General features: G+C 39.3%; 1 protein-coding gene across 1 annotated transcript in view; it reads right to left on the reverse strand.

Moving 5' to 3' along the window:
• The window catches only part of LOC121377465, an 89,033-nt gene extending 83,669 nt beyond the window's left edge, over positions 1 to 5,364 (reverse strand). Inside the window, exon 1 of the mRNA XM_041505468.1 lies at positions 4,895 to 5,364. The gene's annotated coding sequence lies outside the window, so the exon portion shown is untranslated. The remainder of the gene's footprint in view (positions 1 to 4,894) is intronic.
• Between the last annotated feature and the right edge of the window lie 7,400 nt (positions 5,365 to 12,764).

Below are 12,764 nucleotides of genomic sequence, written 5' to 3' on the forward strand. Positions count from 1 at the left end.
CCTTAATATTAATTATTATTGATCACATGGAGCGGAAAGGGGCGCGGGTGCCATATACATACACCCACCACGGTTTCTTCTTTAAAAACAAAACAAAAATGAATAAACAACGGAAGTGGTAGTGTTTATCATTAAAATCATTTATCTTGGGTGCCAAATATTATATACACCGCCTTAAGAAAAACGAAACTACTTTTTATCAGCTGGTGATCATATTGTATCACAGTGATCGATTCATTCGATGAAGATATAAATAACAAAAATGTATCCGACATTAGGGGATCACTTTACAAACATCTTTATTGTTTTTCGGATATCTTGAAATCTTTATTAAAATAATATTAAAACTTTGATCGGTTCATGAAAACCGAAACTGCCCGTGAATGTCAGACCGACAACATCTTCAGTTCAATTAAAAGACCCGTTGGCTTGTATTTCATATAAACCTATTTGTACTTTTTTGTAGGCAAAATACGGAGTATGTCTTTCCACAATGTCGACTACCACACAACAATATGGTAACCAAGCTCTCCCACACCCACCCCCACATTTTGTGTTTGAAGGGTGTGGTGCTGCGTGACTGCCCACCTTTAATTTTCACCCAGCGAGAACACTGGGATATAGACGGTTTGAACTTTGATACCTACTGCAATTTTAAAATGTTTTGCTCTTTGCAAAACGCTCACCTATGGCAATTATAAAATTTTGCTTTGTTTAACGACACTACTAGATCATCCGCTATTTATGACATATAGTCTCAGAGAAGAAACCCGCTACGTTCTTTCCATTAGTAGCAAGGGATCTTTTATGTGCACTTTCCAACAGACAGGAAAGCACACACCACGGCCTTTGTCCATTTGTGGTGCACTGGTTGGAACGAAAAAACCAACCCCAATCAGCTTAATGGATCCACTGAGGTGGTTCGATCGTGCAACACAATAACCTCATGCAAGCACTCAGGTCATCGGTCTACAGGCTGGTAGGTACTGGGTTCGGATTCCAGTCGAGGCATGGGATTTTTAATCCAGATACCGACTCCAAACCCTGAGCGAGTGCTCCGCACGGCTCAGTGGGTAGGTGTAAACCACTTGCACCGACCAGTGATCTATAACTGGTTCAACAAAGGCCATGGTTTGTGCTATCCTGCCTGTGGGAAGCGCAAATAAAAGATCCCCTTACTGCCTGGCGTAAAAGAGTAGCCTATGTGGCGACAGCGGGTTTCCTCTAACAATAGCAGTGTCAGAATGACCATATGCTTGACGTCCAATAGCCGATGATAAGATAAAAAAAAAAATCAATGTGCTCTGGTGGCGTTGTTAAATAAAACAAACTTTACTCTTTTTTACAACCGTCTGATCTAAATCTTGCCACTACAGCAATTGTAAGCCTGCCAACAAGGAGTTTGATCCAGTAATTTGTGCAATAAATAAATACACAATTGGAAAACAAACTTCCTTCAATCGAAACAACAATCTGACGGTGCCGCCAAGTTCAAGCCAAACGCCATAGCTAAAATGTGTTGTTTTACTACACCGCTAGAGCACACTGATTAATCATCGGCTACTGGATGAATGAATGAATGAATGAATGTTTAACGACACCCCAGCACGAAAAATACATCGGCTATTGGGTGTCAAACTATGGTAAATGTAAACACAATGTGATGATCAACATCAATATAAAAATTCAACAGTTAAATAAAAACACAGTGTAAAGGACTGTGTAAAAATACAAATATCACAGATATATATAATTAAAATATAGAATAAAACTCAGTATCACGTAAAAATTGCAATAAAAGTTCTGGATGGAATCGAAAGGATTCCATCACAGTTCGTGGTCCAAATATATCTTTTCGAATTTCTCTCAGAAACTGACACTCCACCAAAATGTGACGCACAGTCAGAGTACACTGACAGTGCTCACACTGAGGTGCATCGGCTACTGGATATCACACATATAGTAATTCTGACAAGTAGTGGTATATAAAAAAACTTGCAATAGTTTTTCCCTTTACACCAATAAATATTTTCTCACAGCTCTGGTTGCGTCAGGATAAACGAAATATGTCCGCTGAGGATATTCAATTTTACAGACTGAGCAAGATCTCTCCTCCCCAAAATGCCAAAGAGGACAGTCACATTTCATTTTACTAGAAGGAAAAATACATGACGTTAAAAAAGATGACTAATTAAGATAGAAGGGAATCATAAAAGTAACACGAATAAAGAAATCCCTTTCGCCAGATGATTGTAAAGAAAATGAAATAGTAACAAGATTAACTTCCAATTTTTAACATAAAAAATAAATGTAATCAAAGACCATAACGGGAACCGAGTAAATAAACATTTGAATAGGATTAAAAAACAACACGCAAAAACCACAAGAAAGAACTTTGACATTTACACAACCAGCTGCGACCAACTAAAGTTGATGATTGTAAGTTCAATCCACTGAAGCTGGATGACATTTCAATATTTAGTTTAACGAAATACTCCCATTAAAAAAAATAATAATAAAAAAAAAAATAATAGCGGCCAAAGTAGAGGTATCAAATTAAGTAATTAGTTTCAAGTAATGAATGAATGAATGAATGAATGAATGAATGTTTAACGACACCCCAGCACGAAAAATACATCGGCTATTGGGTGTCAAACTATGGTAATGGAAACAAATAAGGTGATGATCAACATCAACAGAAAAATTCAAGATATAAATAAAAACAGTGTAAAGAACTGTGCAAAAATACAAATACAAATATCACAGATAGATACTGACTTTTACTCTAAACTTCAATTTGTGCTGTATTGGCCATTCTCAAAGAGAATGTTACACCCCTGCACCACGGTAAGGTCACAGCACGCGCAGGGGTATAGTAATTATGTCGCTTAGTTACGTACTTACTTTAGTTATAGAGACGAAACCAGATTCTTCTATGCAGACTGCCAGCTGTTAGAAATGTTTTATATGCAAAGGAAAACACTGGCGTAGCCAGGGGTGGGCATGGACCCAGCTTCGGTATTCCCAATCACACCAGGTCACCCGTACCTTTAATATTTGCCTTTCGCTCCATAAAAAAATGTGTTATATTTAACGACACCACTAGAGCACATTGATTTATTAATCATCGGCTGTTGGTTGTCAAACATAACATTATGGTCATTTTGAGTCATAGCAGCAAAGGATATTTTATATGCACCATCCCACAGACGGATAGCACATAGCACGGCCTTTGATATGCCAGTCGTGGTGTGTCGCTCAATAAAGGATACACAGTGTGCGTGCCCAAATATAAAAGCTACTGAAGTCAAGGAACACACACACACACACACACACACACACACACACACACACACACACACACACATATATATTTAACGGTACAAATGCGATTTTCGGATGTCCGATATATTTATGTAAAATCTTCGTATAGCGAGAAAGAAAGGAAACACACCGTGCTACAAGTACAACCTGCTCCTATTTACGCACACTTCCCATACACGATATACCAGTCGTGTAAAGCGATATGTAACGGGCCAGTAGATAAGTCCACTGACAAGGATCAATTGATCGGCATGCGTTCAGAGAGTTAGCTCCATAACGATCACCCTAAGTATAGATACATAAACTTCCAACACACGCACACTTTCGCCGATAGCACTTACTTGTCTTCTAAGATGGTGGGGGCGAGACGTAGCCCCGTGGTAAAGCGTTCGCTTGATGCGCAGTCGGTCTAGGATCGATCCACGTCGGTGGACCCATTGGGCTATTTCTCGTTCCAGCCAGTGCCCCACAACTGGTATAACAAAAGCCTGTGGGATGGTGCATATAAAAGATCCCTTGCTGCTAATCGAAAAGAGTAGCCTATGAAATGGCGACAGCAGGTTTCCTCTCTAAATATATGTGTGGTCCTTAACCATATGTCCGACGCCATATAACCGTAAATAAAATGTGCTGAGTGGGTCGTTAAATAAAACATTTCATTCCTTCCATCTAAGATGCTGAACGCGTACGAACTTGACACTGCGATATGCTACGGAATGAATGAATGAATAAACGACACCCCAGCACCAAGAATACATCGGCTATTGGGTGCCAAACTAAAGTTGAGAGAGAGAGAGAGAGAGAGAGAGAGAGAGAGAGAGAGAGAGAGAGAGAGAGAGAGAGAGAGAGAGAGAGAGAGAGAGAGAGAGAGAGAGAGAGAGAGAGAGAGAGAGAGAGAGAGAGGAGAGAGAGAGAGAGAGAGAGAGGAGAGAGAGAGAAGGAGAGGAGAGAGAGGGGGGGGGGGGAGAGGAAGAGGGGGGGGGGGGGGAGGAAGAGGATAAATCTACTGCCGGCGCATAGCATATCCCTATATTACATTTCACTACCACCCCACCCACCCCCACCCCCCCACCCCCCCCAAAAAAGAAGAAAAAAAAAAAGAGAGCCCACTAAAGACGTAAATTGAGCTGGACAAAGAGACGGACATACAAACATAGAGAGAGAGAGAGAGAGAGAGAGAGAGAGAGAGAGAGAGAGAGAGAGAGAGAGAGAGAGAGAGAGAGAGAGAGCGAGAGAGAGGGAGGGAGAGGAAGGAAGGAGGGGGGGGGGGAAGGAAGAGGATAAATCTACTGCCGGCGCATAGCATATCCCTATATTACATTTCACTACCACCCCACCCACCCCCACCCCCCCACCCCCCAAAAAAAAAGAAGAAAAAAAAAAAGAGAGCCCACTAAAGACGTAAATTGAGCTGGACGAAGAGACGGACATACAAACATACAGACAGACGTAAGTACCTAATTCGTGAAACCAAGCTCACAGACGAAAATTACTACAAGATGCACACTTATAAATAGAGACACGCAAAACGTATTAACACACATCAAACAGATGAACATTTTGGACTTACCTCTTTCACTTTTTCAGTATTGTGCAAATATCTGCTTATCAAAGAAGACACGGGAACAACATCAGTCATTTTGCCTTGGCGCCTCTTCGCATAGTCATCATATATGACGTAGCCAAGTGTTCCAAAACTTTCTTTCTTTGTTTTTAATTTTTTGTTTTTAAACTCTTTTTCCCCCTTGTTGATTCTAATGCTTTCAAATCGCCGTCAAAAACTTTTCGTTCTGCGAAATTCAATCACAGTATCCTTTTTTCTCGATTGTTCACTGCAGAAAAAAAAGTAACACCTGACAAGATTTTTCACCTTGCAATAACTGCTTATTAAAGCCGTGATATCCGGAATGGTAGAGTAATACCCCGCCTTCAATCCCACACATAATTAAGCGAAGAACCGATGTCACATGCCGTGGCCATCATAACCCTATCGATCCTCAGCCAGAGTTTGCGGAACGAGGCGGGTGGACAGCACTTCGCTGGGAAACAGGGCGTGTGTTCTGCCAACGAATGCGGAAGGTTTGAGAAATGGCATCGAGAAATGCCCCGTGATCGTCGACAACGCGATGACATTGGCTGAAGTCGCTATTCTCGCAGATCGGGGGTGGAATCAGAGACTAGGTACTTTGGAAATAGAGATTGGAATTAATTATAAATGAGCTATCGTTAAAAACAAGAGAAGCTTGGCTTGATTGTTGCGAATGCAGTTGGTTTTTCTGGTATCTCTCGTCAATTTATAGAATGTATGTGTTTAAAGTATTAAGAGAGTCTATTTCTGGAATCGATTATTCTTTCCTAATAGTACATCAGGAAAAGTAAACTGCATTTAATTTGTTATCCAAGATCCGATAAACCTCTGATAGGATCAATGGCGACAATGTTAGCACATGTGATTAACAACAGACCATAATTACGAATAGTACAACATTTTAACCGAATATTTAACTCAGTAAGGTGGAACTGGTCTTGGGTCATTTTGAATAAAACAGGATGTTTTGCACAAAATTAAAGTGCATAATATTGCAGATGCCCTAAAATTATTTCGTAGGACACAAATAGTACTGGATGAAACGAAATTGTGTACATTTATTATGCAGATAAAGCTAAATTTGTTTCATAACAACCATTATCACAATTATCACGAACTGTAGAATTGCCAATATCATTAACTATTCTATTAAATGTTAGGATTACTAGCCGGAAGCTATTTCGCATATAGTGGAACCAAATACATCTAAGTGTTCTTAGCGAATACATTATACTAGTAATGCAGTATGGCATATTTTCTACACTCGATTAAAATAAAACCTAACAGGCATTATAAATCAGTATCTCTTCCCTCCCCCTTTCTCTCTATCTCTTCATACATCCAACCTATGTTTTATCCCCATTTCTCTTTATCGCTATGGGTTTTTTTGTTTTTTTTATTTTAAAACAATTCTCTGTCTCAAGGGCGGACCCAGGAAATATTTTAGGGAGAGGACCAAGTGCACATGGACCAACACCCTCAAGCGGGCACTTCAATGAAAATTTTAAACAAATTGTTAAAAAAAGAGACAATTGTTCGCAGGTAGGACAAGTCACCTTTGGTTCCGCCCTTGTGCCCCTGTTATCCGTCCATCAGTGCGTCGTGCTTTCTCTCTCTCACTAAAGCGTTCTCCTGAGGAGCGAATCACCGCGGTGGACCATTCCCTGATTGTTTCCCAACCAGTGCCCCAAGATTGGTATATCAAAGTGCATTATGTGCTGTTCTTTCTGAGTGAAAGGTGCTGATGCTAATGGAAAAGTGTAGCAGATTCTAGCTAGGACTATGTATAAAAAAGATCAAATGTTTGATATCAAATAGCCTTTTAATTATATTGATTACAAATGACTGAATATGCTCAAGTTGTAACGTTAAACAAAAACAAATTTTAACTATCTCTCTTGGGCGGGACGTAGCCCGGTGGTAAAGTGGTCGCTTGATGCGCGGTTGGTTTGGGATCGATCCACGTCGGTGGACCTATTGGGCTATATCTCATTCAAGCCAATGCACCACGATTGAAATATCAAAGGCCTTGGTGTGTACTATTCTGTCTGTGGGATGGTGCATATCAAAGATCCCTTGCTACTAATGGAAAAATATAGCGGGTTTCCTCTCTAGGATATATATATATATATATGTGTCAAAAATGTTTGACATCCAATATCGATGATTAATAAATCAATGTTCTCTAGTAGTGTCGTTAAACAAAACAAACCTTAACTCTCTCTCACCCCCCCCCCCCCCCCCCCCCCCCCCCCCCCCCTCTCTCTCTCTCTCTTTCTCTCAGATTCTTTGGTTCCCTCTCTCTCTACCCATCTACGGCACGATTAAATACCCCGCTTCGTTTCTATCTCAATTATGTACATGTGATACAAGATACTATCTAAACAGAGATGATATTATATTCAAACCGCCGGTAGTGGGTGGGGATTAAACCAGTTTACAAGGTATCAATTACAAGTATAACGCATGCATCGATTAACGATTTAACGGTGGAAAAAAAAAAAACTAGGAAAGACGATAGTCTGTGCCATTTCCTGGAAACCGGCACTAAACAGTTGTTGAGAGGATATTTCTGTCCACTTCTGACATTAACAATTCACAGTAAATGTATACGTATACTAAAGCAAATCAATTGAGCGGCTAATTGTTTCGTTTAATTTCGGTTTATCGTTAAAGCACTCTGGAAGTCTAATTAACTTCTGCATTATTTAATTCGAGTTATTTTTGTTTCCCGGTAATAATAAATGACTCTAAATTTCATGTGTATAATTTCATATGTACACAATGGCGAAGTATCGTTTTCGGGGGTGTCGTTAAACACCGATTAATTTTAACATATTTTCGTGCTTATATCAAATTAAGGTGCAAGCACGCTGTCCTGGGAACACACACCTCAGCTATCTGTCCAAGATAGTGGTTAGTGGTTACTGAGAGAGAAGAGGGTGTAGTGGTCTTACACCTACCTACCCATTGAATGAATGAATGAATGTTTAACGACACCCCAGCACGAAAAATACATCGGGTATTGGGTATCAAACTGTGGTAATGGAAAAACAATGTGATGATCCCTACCCATTGAATGAATGAATGAATGTTTAACGACACCCCAGCACGAAAAATACATCGGGTATTGGGTATCAAACTGTGGTAATGGAAAAACAATGTGATGATCCCTACCCATTGAGTCGTTAAAACTCCCTCTGGGTGGAAGCCGGCGCCCTGCTGCGAACCCAGTACTTACCAGCCTAATGTGCGATGTCTTGACCACGACACCATACAAACATTTCTTAGTACGGTCTGGCCTAATATACATCTGTTCAAGGGAATGTCCCGAGTTTGCTTCTATTGCAAGATGTTTCCGACTAACAAAATGAATGAATGAATGAATGAATGTTTAACAACACCACAGTACGAAAAATACATCGGCTGTTTGATGTCAAACTAAGGGTAAACGCATAAATGAATTCATAATCAACATCAATATACAAATTCAATAGATAAATTAAAAGAGTGTAAAGAACTGTGGAAAAAATATCACATACAATGTAGATAAAAAATTAATTTTAAAATAAAATTCAATATCGCGAAGAAACAATCTTATTAAAATTAGCTCCATTATTACATGTGGATCTAACACCAGCCAGTTGGAGCTCATGTCCACCAATCAAAACCTTACTTGCAGAATCCTGCCAGTGATTTAAAACTAACAACACTGCGTAGTCCCCAATGTCCAGGTAACATTTCGTCTGTAAATAATAATTTAAATATTGACCAATCACACTTCGCCTTTTATAACGTTATTTGGGAGCATACACATTCTAAAAATATCGGGCGAGTCTATTTTAGTGGCCGCAGTACAGCGAACCATACCAATACGTACGGGGTGGGTTATCAGTCTTTAATTTTACATTACAAATTATTTATTTATTTATTAAAAACAAAAACAAAACTAAATCAGACTTCAGTTTTACATTACAAATTATTTATTTTATAAAATAAAACATGTTTTAAGGCATTCGTAATTCACATGAAACATGTCGTATACCTTAGGATAATTCGGAATGTTTTCAAATTATTTTTAAATCACTGGCAGGATTCTGCAAGTAAGGTTTTGATTGGTGGACATCAGCTCCAACTGGCTGGTGTTAGATCCACATGTAATAGTGGAGCTAATTTTAATTAGATTGGCGAAGAAATTTCAACAAAAGTACAGAATGGAATCAAAATGATTCACTCTCATTGTTTCTGCCAAATATATTTTCTAGTTTTCTTCAGATCATTGCACTCCACCTGTATGTGACGCACCGTCACAGTACATTGACAGTGCTCATACTGAGGTGGAGGATCCTTCAGAATGTATGACCAATGCACCACCCATGGGAGGACTGCCACTCTCCAAAGACTGGCCGACCAACAGAGCGTTTTTGGTAACTAAGTTGCATATATTAAATATTAACACTACTGATGTACGATTATGGAATTTAGGACAAAAGAGGAGAGTTTCGGTTTCAGTTTTTATGAACATTTTTATGAAAAGAAGTAAAACTTAACAACAATGATACTTTTTCACTCCTTTTAATAACGTTTGGCACAACTGTGTTATGAAACAACAGCATGTGAAACAACTTTGTTCTAAAAACGTCAGTTTCAGAGATGTCTGATGTCTACGTTTTGTTTTTTGAGATTTTGACTTAAACACATCAGTGTTTCAGCTATGTCGGGTTTCAGGCGTGTTCGCTTCTGAGAGATTATAAAAGCAGCCTTGCTAAAAATTTGTTCACAGAGCACAGACGTTACGGGAAAGGGTAAGCACATCCTGGCCAAAGTAGTTGTATTTCCACCAATAATATGGGGACAGTTTAAGGTCCAATAACTGTTCACTTTAGTACATTGAAGACTCCGATTCCTCAAACTAAATTTAGTCATTTCACCGCAAACTGTGAAATGCAGGTGTGATATTTATCAACCTAAACATCCATGCTGGTTTTCACTGATTTTTCAGATGTATTACCTTCCTTTTGTTTTGTTTTCACCACCACTAGATTGAAGACCAAACAATCGGAAGTGCTGGCAGTCACACTAGCTGACTCTGGAGATGTGTGTGTAGCACTCATGGTTTCAGATTTGGTTGCATTGACATTATGGTCCTGCTCTTCTGTGTGATTGTATACCACCAAAGAAATTATTTACGTAGCCGCCTTAGTTTTAGCATCTTCATCAGTGAAAACAAAGTCCTTAAATCTTGGATCCAAATATGCAGGCATATCATACATCTGATTAGGCCATAAAGATGATATGTTTTTACAGAATTCTTTGCCAGTCATTCATTTCAGTTGTTCCCCTGTGTTCTGCCAGCATATTTAGAACAGGAATAACCATGGATATGGTTGCATATCTCGATGTGGATATCATCTTCGTGACATCTTCAAATGGCTTCGGAACATTAACATAATATTCTAAAGTCTTCCACTCACCATCTCAGTCGACGAGAGGACAACTGTTATGGGCTCCCGTTGCTCAAGAACATTTCGAATATATAATAACAAGAATTCCATCGATATGAGCACACGTTTTTCAGAGTGTGTTGTTTTTTGTTCTTCTGCGTTTGAACTTCGTGAACCGTATGCGTGTCCTTTGCACTTCGGTGAAAGTGCTTAACGATGTTTTTAGCTTTTGCGATGGCATTGCCTAACTGTGGAATTATAACAGTTTGCATAATTTAATGATAACTTGACAGTATGTGCAAAGCAGCTCACACCGGTGAACTTGGTTGCAGGACAAAGACCAACTGCTGCTTTCACATTTGCACAATTGTCTGCGACCACATATATTGGTACTGTTTGTTGTTCATAGTCAGGCTTCCAAGACTTCAGGCAAGAGAACAGACATTGTGACATGTTGAGAGCATGGTGTGACTGTGACATGTAATTGACTTTTAGACACTAGTCATGACATTGATCAGTTTCCCGACAGGAAATATGCAGTCACTGCCATGCATCAGTTGATCTATTGTTACTGCAAAAGAAACATAGTCTGAATTTTGCAGTAATTTAATCTGCGTTGGTGGAATCATAAAGTTTAGGAATGAGCCTGTCTCGAAGGGCGCGTCGATTAGGTATGTTGTATGCAGGTTGCAGAGAGGACAGTAGATCGCGGAATCCCTGTTCGTCTACAACAATAAAGGGTTGCATATCACGACACACCATCCAAACTAGTTTCTAGTTGACATCCTTTTTGTATTTATCCTTAAATACTAAGTTTTTCTCTTGCAAGAACAGAGGTATTTTTGTTTGCTTAACCCCGTAATCAGCACTGACTCAGGCACATCATTATCAACCATACGTGCCTGTAAATCATTAGGGTAGGTGAGTAGGATTTAAACAAACATATATTTCTGTTCAGCAGATTTTAGTTGTTTTATAGCACTTCATATGCCGGAGACTGAATTTAAAAAAACGTTTGGGTAGGCACAATTGTCTAGGGTCGATATGGGAACCCTAAACACAGCTATACTTCGAGTTGGCATTAGTAGGCCTTATCTGCTAAAAGAACAAAAGTCTACAAGTTCTGTCAAATTGACTACTCACCCTTCAGCCCATATTTAACCAACCTATTTCCAAAGCCAGCTCATGTGATTGCCATAACTTCCGATTGCTAAAAACGTTAACTAAAATAAAAAATCAGTAAAAACAAACCCTAAACCCCCATTTGGCCTACAGTAATAAATTATCTTGTTCAATATTAAACTAACTGCTAGACAATGTCTCAACTATATGACCAACATTGCAGATTTCACAGATAGTTTTAAGCTGGTGACGTTTAGGGTACTACCAAACCCCCCGTGAACGCCCTCCCCTCAGTTGATTAAAGCTACAATATTTACGCATAGCTATAAATAGCACGGCAAATATATTGCTAATTGCTACATAACACCATGTGTCCGACACATCTGATTATTACGGTGACATCATTAAATATAAAATTTGCAACTTTGGGTACAAAAATATTATTGGTAGAAAATCCCCCGAGAAACTCGGGCTCATTGCGCTCTCGATCTCAGTCCCCCCCCCCCCCCCCCCCCCCCCCCCCCCCCCCCCCCCCATGTCTACTTGCTTCCGCCGTGCCTGTATACTCTGTAGAGACTCCGAATCCATTCATACTAAAGCTTTAACCATTATTAAATAAAATTAATATTATTATTATTATTATTATTATTATTATTATTATTATTATTATTATTATTATTATTATTATACATATGTTCGAATCTCAAGCTCGATCGAAGGCAGTTCTTTCTTTCAACTTTATTAATGTGCCTCTATCCAAGAGGTTCAGACACGGACTGTTCTAAATATAGCTACAACTCCGACTCCGATCACGTGGTATTTACCAATCGTGCATAAATTATAGCACCTTTGAGGCTCGTCGCGTGAATATATAGTGCGACTAAAATAAAGAAAGCACTGACAGGGATGGGTGAATAAATAAATTGGGTCCCATGTCTTTCGTATGTTTGGATTTTTATTTTGTTTTTCCCCACTGACCTTCAGCTGCCGTTTGATCGCGATCTTTGATTCGATGCATTTGTTTTTAATTCATGGTATTCAGTCTTGTGTCTTGTTTTTGGATGTGTCGTCAAGGGGTCCAACCTAAACCGTACGACACGTACTTGAACTTCGTATACCACTGCCAAAATGGCGGATAAAGGTCGCTTCGACACACGACGGTGACTACATTTTGTATTACAGCTGCATGCTAAATGCCTTTCTGATTAAAATAATATTGCGATACGGCTCTAGAATGAATACTCCATCCATCTGTTTACGTAATTTTCGATTTTGTTGAACCGAAA

This window comes from Gigantopelta aegis, chromosome 2, assembly GCF_016097555.1.
Source record: "Gigantopelta aegis isolate Gae_Host chromosome 2, Gae_host_genome, whole genome shotgun sequence".
NCBI lineage: Eukaryota > Metazoa > Mollusca > Gastropoda > Neomphalida > Peltospiridae > Gigantopelta > Gigantopelta aegis.